At 31.8% G+C, this 12,819-nt stretch overlaps 1 long non-coding RNA gene across 1 annotated transcript; it reads left to right on the top strand.

The window, feature by feature from the left end:
* Window positions 1–397: 397 nt before the first annotated feature.
* LOC147022127 (uncharacterized) lies at window positions 398–2,555 on the top strand. The gene is made up of 2 exons (XR_015061070.1): window positions 398–565; window positions 663–2,555. It is a non-coding gene; the product is annotated as an uncharacterized LOC147022127 (long non-coding RNA).
* The last annotated feature ends 10,264 nt before the right edge of the window (window positions 2,556–12,819 follow it).

Below are 12,819 nucleotides of genomic sequence, written 5' to 3'. Positions count from 1 at the left end.
TCATCTCTGACTCACAAAGAAATCACTAGAAAATTACAGGATGTTATGGTTTTGAAAAATTTCCCAATGAAGGCTTGCCTAGGCTTGCCCAGGGAATTTCCAAAGGAAACCACACCCACCAGTCTTTCTCTATAAAAGCTTCAAACCCAGGCTCCATTTTAAACATTTGTTTTTGCTGGCAATGGTGTTCTGTGTGCTTGTCTCGAACTGTCTGTCTTCTATGGAACTAAACCTTCAAGTTGATGAACTGGATTCAAACCTCTTATCTATTGAGGTAAGATTTTTTATTTTCCTATTTTCAAACTTTGATTGAAGCATACTCATTTAATAATTAAATAACTTAATTAATACATTATTATTTTCTCTCACAGGAAATTGTGTCTGAAATACGAAATGAAAATACTGCTTTTGCTACAACTTGGGGGAAATTGTTGGCTTGGTTGAAGACCTTATGAGCGACCAAGACCTTGAGTGGGATGACTTTGGTGTTCCTTGGAACTCTCTGTCTTGTATGGAACTAAACCTTCAAGTTGATGAACTGGATTCAAACCTCTTATCTATTGAGGTAAGATTTTTTATTTTCCTATTTTCAAACTTTGATTGAAGCATACTCATTTAATAATTAAATAACTTAATTAATACATTATTATTTTCTCTCACAGGAAATTGTGTCTGAAATACGAAATGAAAATACTGCTTTTGCTACAACTTGGGGCGAAATTGTTGGCTTGGTTGAAGACCTTATGAGCGACCAAGACCCACAGAACGAGTTCGTCCTTGATGACCCAACCAAAGAGTTATACCTTGGAGACCAGCAAAATCCTGAAAAAGAGTTTTACAGCAATAGTACTCATTGTGAGTTATCAAGACAATACCCACTGAACAAGTTATACCTTGATGAGCCAGAATACAAGTTTTACCTTGGAGACTCACAAATTTTGAAAAAATCAAGAAATGAGTTCTGCCTTGATGGTTTAAATAACTACCTTGGAGACTCAGGAAAAGGGTTCTGCCAAGATGGTTCTAAATATGGGGCCTACCTTGGAGACTCACAAATTTTGAAAAAATCAGTAAATGAGTTCTGCCTTGATGGTTTAAATAACTACCTTGGAGACTCAGGAAAAGGGTTCTGCCAAGATGGTTCTAAATATGGGGTCTACCTTGGAGACTCACAAATTTTGAAAAAATCAGTAAATGAGTTCTGCCTTGATGGTTTAAATAACTACCTTGGAGACTCAGGAAAAGGGTTCTGCCAAGATGGTTCTAAATATGGGTCCTACCTTGGAGACTCACAAATTTTGAAAAAATCAGTAAATGAGTTATCCTTAAGAGACTTTGTAAGTTGGTTTTACTTTGAATACTTGAAATGTGGGTTCTGGATTGATAACTCACAATGTGATACATATCTTGGAAACTCAACGGGAATGTGGTTATACCTTGAAGACTTGGAAAGTTGGGTTTATGTTGGACACTTGAAACTTTTTTGGGGGCTTTTATTTATTTATTTATTTATTTTTTATTATTATTATTTTATTTATTTATATTTTGGAGACTTTTGGAGTTGCTATCACTCTTTGGGATCTAAACCTATCGATGTAGTTCTTTGTCGGATGGTGCTTGATGGGAGCAAGATCAAGAAAGTTCTGGGAAGAAAGTGCAGGCTTACTCCCCCTTTCTACGTCATCAAACCTGAAAGCCTTAAAAGACAGAATTGGAAGAAGAAAAAAAAAACGTAAAAATATATATATATATAGGTGGAAATCTCATTTTGAAAAAGACATTGTGTTGGGCGAGGATTGAGTTGGGGTTGAGATTTTGAATGTGAGGGTTGGGGTTGAGATTTTGAATGTGAGGGTTGGGACACACACACATACACATCAACAAACAAAAGTTAAGCCTTGACTATTCAGTTGAGGATTCTGTGTTTGGGGTTCACAGATGTAAGAACGTCCACCCCTTGACACACATTATATACTGTTATACACCTCGGACTTGGCCCTCGAGTGTCCACAACGGTGTATAGTAGGAGGGAGTGAAGCGCCAACCTATTGCTCCCATTACACACACACACACACACACAAACAAAAGTTAAGCCTTGACTATTCAGTTGAGGATTCTGTGTTTGGGGTTCACAGATCTAAGAACGTCCCCCTTGACACACATTATATACTGTTATACACCTCGGACTTGGCCCTCGAGTGTCCACAAAGGTGTATTATCTGCTTAGTTTTGTCTTTTGTAATTCCTGTGAATAAAATGAACCTAAAATCTCTTCCCTTCCAAATCATATATTTTATAAGTCCAAGGAACTGTATCTATTACATCAACAATTTTAAAAAGTTCTTTCGTCCATCGTTCAGTAAAACCCTTTTCAAAATGAGATTTCCACCTATATATTCTTACGATATCACCAACTTTGAACTTAGGTTTTCTGACATTAATCTCTTTTTCATATTTTAATTTTGTAAATGTTTCTGATGGCTTCATATTCGTTGACGTGTGAATCGTGTCATTATACTTATCCACAATATCCTGAATAAAAGATAACCATTGTTGTGAACCGAGTTGTGTGAATTTTTTATATAGTCTCTCTTTTAAGGTACGATTAAAACGTTCAACAACAACTGCCTTCCCTTCATTGAAGGTACTGTATAATGTAATACTGTTATTTTTAGAAAATTCATAAATGTCTTGTTATAAAACTCTCTACCCTCATCAGTCCACAATTTCTTAGGTTTTCTCTTACTTTTATTAAATATCTGTTGAAAAGCTAACATAAGAGTATTACCTGTTTTGTTTTTTAAAGGGACAACCCACGCATATCTACTCCTCAAATCAATAACGGTTAAAGCATACTTGTACCCCTTATCATTATTGAGTTCAATCAAATCAGCAGACCAGATATAATCAACTTCCTTGGAATAAACTTTCCTTCTCTGAAACTTTGTGAATATTGGTTTATGTAATTCATCAGCTAATTGCTCTTCAGTCTTAATGGCATCATTAGAGCCTATAAGTTTTTGAATTTCCAAGTCCAAGTTTCAATTTAGCACTAATCATCTTCTTCACGATGAACCTATCAACTTTTTCTCTCAAGGTTGGATTTTGTATCAGAGACAAATTATACAACATTTCTCTATCGGCTTCATGCTTTTCTTCCAACGTTGTGGTATTCCCATAATCAATATCGTGTCTCATGCACACTTCATCAACTCTATTGATTGGTTTACTCCAGGATTTAGGATTGTCTGCCTCATCTAATCTTTTATCCAAGTTTGTGCCTGGACCACAGAAAGAATACCCTGGAAGATGTAATTCCCCTGGTATTCCAGTAGTTGTAAATTTACTTCCTGATAAAAACTTTTGTATATCTCCTCCGAGTTTGTGTTTGGAGATAAATTGATTTTTTGAACCACACACCGAACATATACCTTTTTGTATAACCCTGTTATTTTTACTTTTAATATATGAAATATTTTTAGTATTAGTTTTCTTTTTACATTTGAGACAATAACTCATTTATTTATGAGAAAAATTTCTGCAGAGTGCAAAAACCTTTTTAGTTTCCAACATGCACATTTGAATCTTAATTTTTAAAACATAAAGAATCCTTAGAAATGCCTTCACTCTCTCCTCCATTTATTTAAGAAAAAACTTGAATTAAAATGAATAGCTTGACGATGCTAATAGTTTTGTTGAAAGTATTGCAAATAGACTTGTTAATTCTTTGTATTCCTTCCTGGTGGGATAAGTTATTTTCTTTAATACCTCTATTCTTTTTTGAATCTCACTGGTTTCCATATTTTGATATTTATTCATTCTCTCTCTTTCCTCCCTCTCTCTCTTCTCTCTTTCCTCCTTCTCTCTCTTCTCTCTTTCCTCCTTCTCTCTCTCCTCCTTCTCCTTTTCCTCCTCTTCCCTCTCTTCTTCAACTCCTTCCTCATCCCTTACTATACTTGAATCGTTTACACCCCATAGAATATTATACATATATTCATCAGGATTTCTTGTTATTCCTATATCCAAAATAATTTTTTTTACAACAGGAAACCAATAAAATTTCTTTTGAATTTCTAAAAGAGCCTTACCTTTTCTTAACCTTATAATTTTTTCATTATTTAACATTCTAATTAAATCTAAAGTTGTCGGTTTATCAACATCAGCATAATGCCAATCTTTTATTGAAAATACCTCATTCTTATGTTGTAGAACATATTTATTAAAATACCGAATACCCTTTTCTTGAAGGTATGCTTGAACACAGAAATGATAATTTTCTTGAAGCCTTCTTGCTGTCATTTATGTATTAGAAATATATGTTAGAATAATATTATGGCACGAAACACCTCCCCATCTTCCCATAGTTAAATCATTTTGTATTTCCTTACTTATTATATATAATCCTGTTTTTTCTGTTTTCATGAGATAAACAAGGGCAAAACCATTATTATATTTACCCTTATTAAATTCTTTTATTTGTTGTTTACTAATCGTAGCCCCACAAAACTCATTCTCAATACCAAGTGGATAATATTCTTCCTTACGAGACTGATTTAATTGTTCCAGGTCTTCGAGGTTAATTTTAAATGACCAATTATACCCTAAATCATTCATATCATACCCCCATTGTTCTATTCTCATACAAACGATACGCCCTTCTTTATAAAAATTTATTTTAATTCGAACTGTGAATTCTGTATGACCTGGAGATAATATCAACACTTCTGTATCTTTAGAATACACAGCCGTTTTATTTAAGTATATATATTGTGATAAATCGCTTAATCTCACCAAGTCATTCGCGTCAGTCGGGCTTGGATAATTTTTTAATTTATAAGCATTTTTCATGTTAATATTTTTGTTTATATTATATTTATGTCGTTCAGCCTGTGCCTTTGTGTAATAATTTGATAAATCAATATCCAGTTCTTGAGATACACCAAAGATAGAACCATCTTTACCAACATAAGTCATTTATATTAGATTAAAAATAATATCATAAAATTTTTTATTTTTGTTGAGTTGAAATAACACATATAGACATAATTGACCACAACACTTGGAATTTAATTCTTGGACTTGAAATGTTTGATAAACACCATTCTGTAAGAATTTTATGACTTCAACAGGTGGTGGAAGACCAAAACTATCAAAATAATATTTGTCTTGACTATTAAAAATACAAACCCAATGAGAACCGTTCCCATCATTATCTTCTAAGTTCATAATAATATTCTTTGTATGTTTCGACACATTTGTTAATTCATCTCTCATACAAATAACCACATTATGAATTTTTAATTTCTTACAATATTTGGCAAGTTGTAAATTTGATGTTGTATTCTTTCCAAATTCTTTCAACCACTCATCAATGCTCATTTATTTATTAGAAAGATATAATCCATTACCTCTTTTCGTTAATTTTACACCTGCTTGTGCTATAGAAGAAAGCATATCTCCAACTAACAATCTCGCTTTATCAGGCAGACCTTCAAGTTTTTCAGCAAAATCTACAATTACACCACTTCCACTAATTTGTTTCTCCAACTCTTTGTTATGTCTTTCCAATTCTTTTTGAGCCTGGAGTTGAGCCTTCCTTTCGTTGGCAGTTTTGACCGCTGTTGAAATACCACCCGTCAATGCTCCAACCGCACTTAAACCAGCAAATAAAGGAATTAGAAATGGGAGAAATCCTCCACTCGTCTCTCTTATTGAATATTTTTTCAACATTGGTTTTGTCATTTTAATTTTAAGTGAGCCAGTGTCATTCAAGATTTTAACCTGTTCTCTTGTGAGCAAAACATCAATTCTTACTGCTCCTTTTCTCTGAATTGTATTAACGTTAATCGTACAAGGCTTTTGATTTTGAACACAAGATGATAGTTTATGAAGATTGATTTGATTAACATATACCCCAGTTGGTACTTTGCCACTCATTTATTTAACAAAAAATTATGTGAGACTAATCATCACACCATTATCTGTATTAATCTGCAATTCTGTTTCTTCCAAAAGCAAACAATATGTATCAACTTCTTCACTCTCTCCTCTTTCAATGTATAGGGAAGTATCCACTCGATTAGACTTTATAGTTTCTTTTTGAGCGCTCAGGTCAAACGTATAGATTGTATACAAACTTTTAAATGCTGTCATATCCAAAATAGGTTCTTTATTTCCATTACTTTCACACACCTTTTGGTAAGACTTGTATGCTTCAGCAAAATCATTTTTTCCCAATTAATTTCCAATCTATCTCGTGGATAAAATGTTCCATCTAGAGAAACGCGAAGTTGTTTCACCTTAGCATTATCACTCAATGCATTATTCTTATCAGTCGCAGTATCACCATCTGGCTTTTTAAAAATCATCCACAGATATCGTGGCTTTCCTTCCAGAACACCCAAATTCCACGTGTAAGTAGTTTGATTGAGTTTAACGTGTTGACATCTTCTTTTGAGGTATGATACACTGAGTGGTTTCTTTGAGTTAAGTCTTCGATTCAACATCTCTTCTGTTTTAAGATTAGGAGTATATTCACTGATATACCAACTCATCTCCTCAATTACAAATTTATTCTGATCACCAAAAGCATTACCAACACCAAAAAGCAATCTATTTTCATTATCATTCCTTTGTAGTTGAAATCTAATTTTAAGACCATACAGAACTTTATCATAATCACAAAATCCAAATATACCTTTAAGAGGAACTGCCACAGTAAAACTATTTTCTGCTTTTGTATCATCATTATACATTCCTTTCCTTTGAATATATCCAGGGTCTGTGTTTGTTCCCGTTGACATATCAGGAATAAAACCTTCGACAGACCCCTTTCCCATTCTATCACTGAATGTATAGAGTGTAAATTTCATCATTTCAGATACAGCAGAGACATAATCAACCGCTTCAACTTCTTGTGTTCCAATATACAATCGCACACTATCAAACATTTTCCAGAAGAAATCATTTACAAGTGTAGCGTTTGTGTTATTCCCAGCCTTAGTGAATTTAAATTTACACAACAAGAAACTTTCGGAGAGATTCAAATAGGTTTGTTGATTATTTATTTCAAAACTTTTTGTACCATTTGTATTCCAGTCTGTTCCAGTTATTGCATTTACCTTGAAGTAATCTTCTTTTTAGTGGAGTTTGAGATAATAATAGTATCATCCAAATCATAGATACTATCAATTGCTTCCATACTTGTATTTATTTAGGAAAAAAGATGTTAAAACTTTTGAAACCCTGATCCAAGTATTTGAATTATTTTCTGTCGTTCTTGGGGGACAACTGAGTTTTACCTTTCTTAATTTCTTTTATTGCTTGTAATTTATGAGATTCTTTCTGAGCATCTTTTATACTCTTTACAGCACCTGCTACATTTCCCACAGCAGAAGCAGTTGAACCAATTAGGTCTTTATGTTTAAGAATAGTTGAACCAATACCCATGAGAGTATCAATTATCCCATCTCCTCTAAATTGATGTCCAACACCCCTTTGTCTCTTAGGTTTATAGTATCCTCTACCAAGATACATACCTTCACCCTTGTAGTACGGGGAAAGGAACATCCCATCCCCTGTAATTATTTTATATTTTCCCAACTCGTGCTTCCTCACAATAACCATCGTATTTATTTATTGAAAAACTTCACGTAGGTGAATTCTGATGGATATAACTTCTCCATTAAAAGAAATCACACGATTATCTTGGTCGGTTATCCTAAAATTTACTCTGTGTATGGTTTTTCCTGACACAGGTAGATAAACCAAATTTTTAGGCTCCATATTGAATTTATAACCAATTGGGGTTGAGTATGCGCTGAATGAAAATATTGTATTTGTTTTTAATCCATCATTATAAGCACCATCAATCAAATCACAGTGAATTAACACCGAATTTATTCCTGAGGATATTTGAATGACATTATCACTGTAAAACGTCCCATTCGTTTCAATCTTTTTGAGGAGAAACCTAATAACTCTCTAAATGAATTATCAATTGTGAAATCAACCTTGTAGTTATTTTTAACTTTAATCGTTGATTTTGAAGTATGTTTTTGAATGTTTATAACAATATTTTTTGGTTCATCACCCTGTTCTTTCATAAGACGAGCAATTTCGGAAGATATTTGAGAAATCTCGTATGCTCCGGTGAGACTGTTATCGTTTTGTATCCACTTCCCGGATTATAACTAAACTTGTCATTTTTCTCGGTTATATTAAATAAGGTATTATAAGTCTCCATGGACAATAAAGATGCCTCATATTCTTTTGTTGTGTCAAGTTGTAGTGGGTATGGGAATGAAGATGTGTGGTCGCTTGTTGTGAAATTAAAACTCAGGATTGTGCTTCTCATCTTATTTAATATGAGATAAAATGTCTTTATATTGAGATTTATTAATTATTTTCATGTTCATCAACTGGTCTAAAATGGCTGATGCTTCATTAAAACAATTGTTATTTCCAGCCTTCTTACTGCCGAACAACAATAACAGTCTATTAACTAATTGCGATGGGTCATTTGGAAGAAAACTAATACCTGAACCAAGGATACTTAAAGCCTGAATAATGTGTTTCTCCTTCTCATTCTTCCTACTTTTACCAGAAAGAATAACCTTATAATTTAGAGTGTTCAGCAAATCAATATATACTCTATCATCATTATTTTCCATATCCAATGGTTTATCAATATACTTTGATTCATCCCTCACAGTTGAACCTTGTCTTCCATCTTTTGTGAGAAGAAACATTAATCTCGGAGTTAGTTTAACAGGGGGTTGAGCAGAACTTAAGAACCTTAATTCATCATTAAATATCAATACCTTTTCTTGAACAAGATGAAATATTGCTGGTTGTTCTGTTGGAATGAGTCCTGCTTTGGTTTTTGAATCCGCTGAATATTCATTGTTTTGAACAGCATTCACAATATAATCAGGGGGTTGATTAATCTCTTTCAGTTGTTGAAATAAACCTTCATCATCATGTTCTAATTCTCCTAAATGCTCTAATTCTTCCTCCGTCATTTGACTGAAATCTTTTAACATTTGAAGCTTTCTAGGAGTATATTCTACTGTGGGAACTGTGGAAACATCTTTCATTTTTTCTTGGGAAGTTTTTAAAAGTGGTTTAAAAAATTTCTCTTGTTTTTTTTCAAATGCTTCTTCGCCCGTTAGTTTCTGTCTGCGTTTCTTCTTTATGTCTTGCTGTTGTTTTACAACTTTTGAAACCAACTCTTGATGTTCCTTAAATCTTCTTGCTCTTTCTTTTGTATCCATTTATTTATTGTAAAATATCATTTAATGAATTGTAAAGATCAACAGGGAAATTTTCCTTTTCTTCATCATTCAAGTAGATGTGTTCAAATAAATCCTTTTCTTTAAATATTTCATCAAATTCTTTATTAACATTAATGCGAGTTGTAATTTCTTCTTCACTAATCCTTGCATCTCTGCTTTTCATACGTTTGTGTTGAGTTTCTTCATCAACATCAAAACCGAATGATAAAATCTTCACTCCGCTCAGATATTTAATAATTTGTCTCGTTCCTTCTGGATTAGTTTCTAATATCCCAACACCACCAGATTTTAGTTTCTTTAACTCACTCTTACAATGTGAATATTTTGTTGTACCAAGAGAAACCTCCTCAAATATTTGTCCTTCATTCCTCAATCGCATATGTTCCTCCACTGAAATATAGTGATAATCTTCACCTTTTACTTCTCCAGGTCTTATTGCTCTAGTTGTTGTTGATACAATGCGTATCACGGGGTGTTTTTAAGTAAATTTACAATATTCTCATTTGTACTACACAAGAACCTTGATTTATGAAAGTTTTTTCCAGAAGCAGATTTACCCACAAGATTTATAATAATAGTTGTCATTTATATATGTAATTGTTTATAAAACAAAAAATATATCCCTTAATATCTCATCTTGTTTCACAACAATATATTTATATTTTTCAGTCGTGTGCTTCATATAATCCTCAAATTTCTTTTTACTACATAATGTAGAACAATTATCTCTCCAAAAATTATTGATATCTATTGAATTTAACTTGAATAAAATAAAAGTATTAGCATTGTTTCTGATGGAACGACGAGGAAGTTGAAAGTACGATTGACTAAGATAAATACAATTACAAGAAGAATGTCTCCCTCTTGTGTAGTAGCTGTCCATTACCGTTTGGTTTCTCTCATTAACACAATCATCAAAGATAACGAGGTTCTTTTTTGATTTATCCAAATCTTGGGGAGACGGTATATCATCCGTATTATCACTAAGAATACAAGTTATAAGATTTGATTTCTTTTTACATCTCTGTGTATCACAAAATAGTTGAATTATATCTTCAATGTTATAATCATTTAGGGTTTTTTGATGTTTAAATAAACCTATTATATCTTCTTTTTGAAGACCAGCATTAAAACCTTGTGAGAGTAGTTGATACTCTGGTTGAAAACTCGACTTTGTGAAAATTATTAAATTATCATAATCTAAAAAGTTGGGAGTGAGGAGCATTTTTAAAAGTAAGCAGGTTTTTCCACATCCACTTGAACCAACTATGAGACATCTTAATGAATTTGGGAGATTTTTATGGTTGTTAAATTTTATCTTATTTTCCCAAATAGGTAAAAAATCATTCATTTATATATTTGAAAAACAGGTTATTTAATTTATTATTGGCTTTTTAGAAACTCTATATTTTATCCTAAGTTCAGGTTTAATTTCAAGATAATCCATTATTTTATTTATACAATATCTTGTGTTGATATTTCCCTGAAAATTACATCCATGAATAATATACAACAACAATCCTTTGAACATTTCTCTTATACGTTCAGTTTCTTCCCTTGTAAGGAAAGGTGTGTTATCATCCTCATACTTTACATTCATTTCTCTAATCAATCTTGTAAAGTAATTCATTTTTGGTGTAAATCTAAAAGAATTATTTTCCTTTTTATATTTTTTATTATCATTAATTAGAAGATAATCACAGAATATACATTGTTTATAGGCTTTTGACTCTGTGTTTAATCGCCGTCTTTCACACGCAGGACAATTCTCAAATTTGTCATATGGAGAATCAGGAAAGTCTAGCATATTTATAAAGTAAAACTTTACTTAAACTGTAATTCATCTATACTTTCAGTTGTATATTACCATCGATATCGATATACTTTTTTCATTATCAGATTCAACGACAACATTTTTTATATTAAAGGTAATTTTAAAATTATCGTTAACTACTATTGAACGAAATGTCATTTCACCTGATATATTAACATCCTTTATTTCATCAAGATTTACATCTTTAGGGTTGTTGAAAAAAATACAAATTTCTCCTTGCATATTACAGATGGTCTTATCTTTTCTTTCTAAAGCTTCATCCATAAGGTTTTTGTTCTTTGATACTTTTTCTTGTTTCATTGCTTTTTCTAGTTTTGAATATATTACTAGAAGGAGAGGAGAAACTTTTGTTAGAGATACTTTAATTGATGTTCTACCAGGTATACTAAAAGCCCTTCCACTGAAGGAAATTGAAGAACTCATATTATTTACCATAATAGTTTTTATCCAATAGTTGTTATATTTATCTTTGTTCAATTTTACATCCTTGACATATTTCTCAGTATCTTTAACAGATGAAGAGATTGATTGAAACTTGTCTTTTGTGTCTTGAAACGTTGTATTTATTAAGTGAAAAAGTTGGAGGATAAAATGTTTTTAAGCACAGATTCACCTATAAATTAAACGAAATTTTCATCAAGAAAATTTTAGTTTAAGCAAAGTTTTATTCTATAAATATGGTGAATACAACGTACTGCGATGTTTGTAATCACGAATATAAACATTATAGAAAACACCTCCGAACCAACAAACACACATTTAATCTATTTCATCAAATATCTCCTCTTGAGTTGGAAAGAAAACAGTGTGATATCTGTTCAAAGGATGTTTTGAAGAGTAGTTATAATCAACATCTTCAATCACAAAAACACAAGAAAAATGAGTTTAAAGTAAAGGGAGACTATTATATTAAAAACACTGATGAGGCATTTAAAGGGCATATAAAAATAAGGATTTTTCAATTTGGAGAACCCGGTCCATCATCAATAGCTGAATCAATTGAAATAGTGAAACCCGATGTTGAAAAATTTATTAAAAAGACATTAAAAGAAATGAAAACTTTAAAGTTTTATATGGGAGTGAAAATGAATATGAAAAGACAAGATGAAGAACAAACTCCTTATATGAGAACAGATCTTCATTTTATAACATCATTTCAAGATTTTTTGAATAGTGGGGTTTATGAAGAACTATCAAGACAAGAGGAGGATGTTGATAATACAGTGGTAGGAAGTGGATTCAATATTAAAAAAATCATCTTTTAGATATACACATTCTAAAATCAAACCCTCTTAAAGCTTCTTCTTATATTGAATTACCAAAAGAAATAAAACTAAAGAAGGCAGTTGTTAATATTAAGAACAATGATAATAAATGTTTTCTCTGGTCTGTTCTTGCTCACTTACATCCACCAAAATGTAATTCAGAAAGAGTAAAACAATATATGAAATATGAGAATACCTTGGACATTAAAGATTTTAAATTCCCAATGCCATTCACAGATATTCCTAAATTTGAGAAAAAGAATAATCTTTCTATTAATGTATATGGATTAACGGATACAAACAAAGTTCAAATATTAAAAATTTCAAACAACTATAAAAATGAAGAAACACACATTGACCTTTTATATTTTAGTGTTGGAAAGAATTCACATTACACATACATCAATAATTTATCAAGATTAAT

Source organism: Eptatretus burgeri, chromosome 8, assembly GCF_056783735.1.
Source record: "Eptatretus burgeri isolate ZD-2024b chromosome 8, Ebu_testis_v1, whole genome shotgun sequence".
NCBI classification, from domain to species: domain Eukaryota; kingdom Metazoa; phylum Chordata; class Myxini; order Myxiniformes; family Myxinidae; genus Eptatretus; species Eptatretus burgeri.
This window is presented reverse-complemented; position numbering and strand designations above follow the sequence as displayed.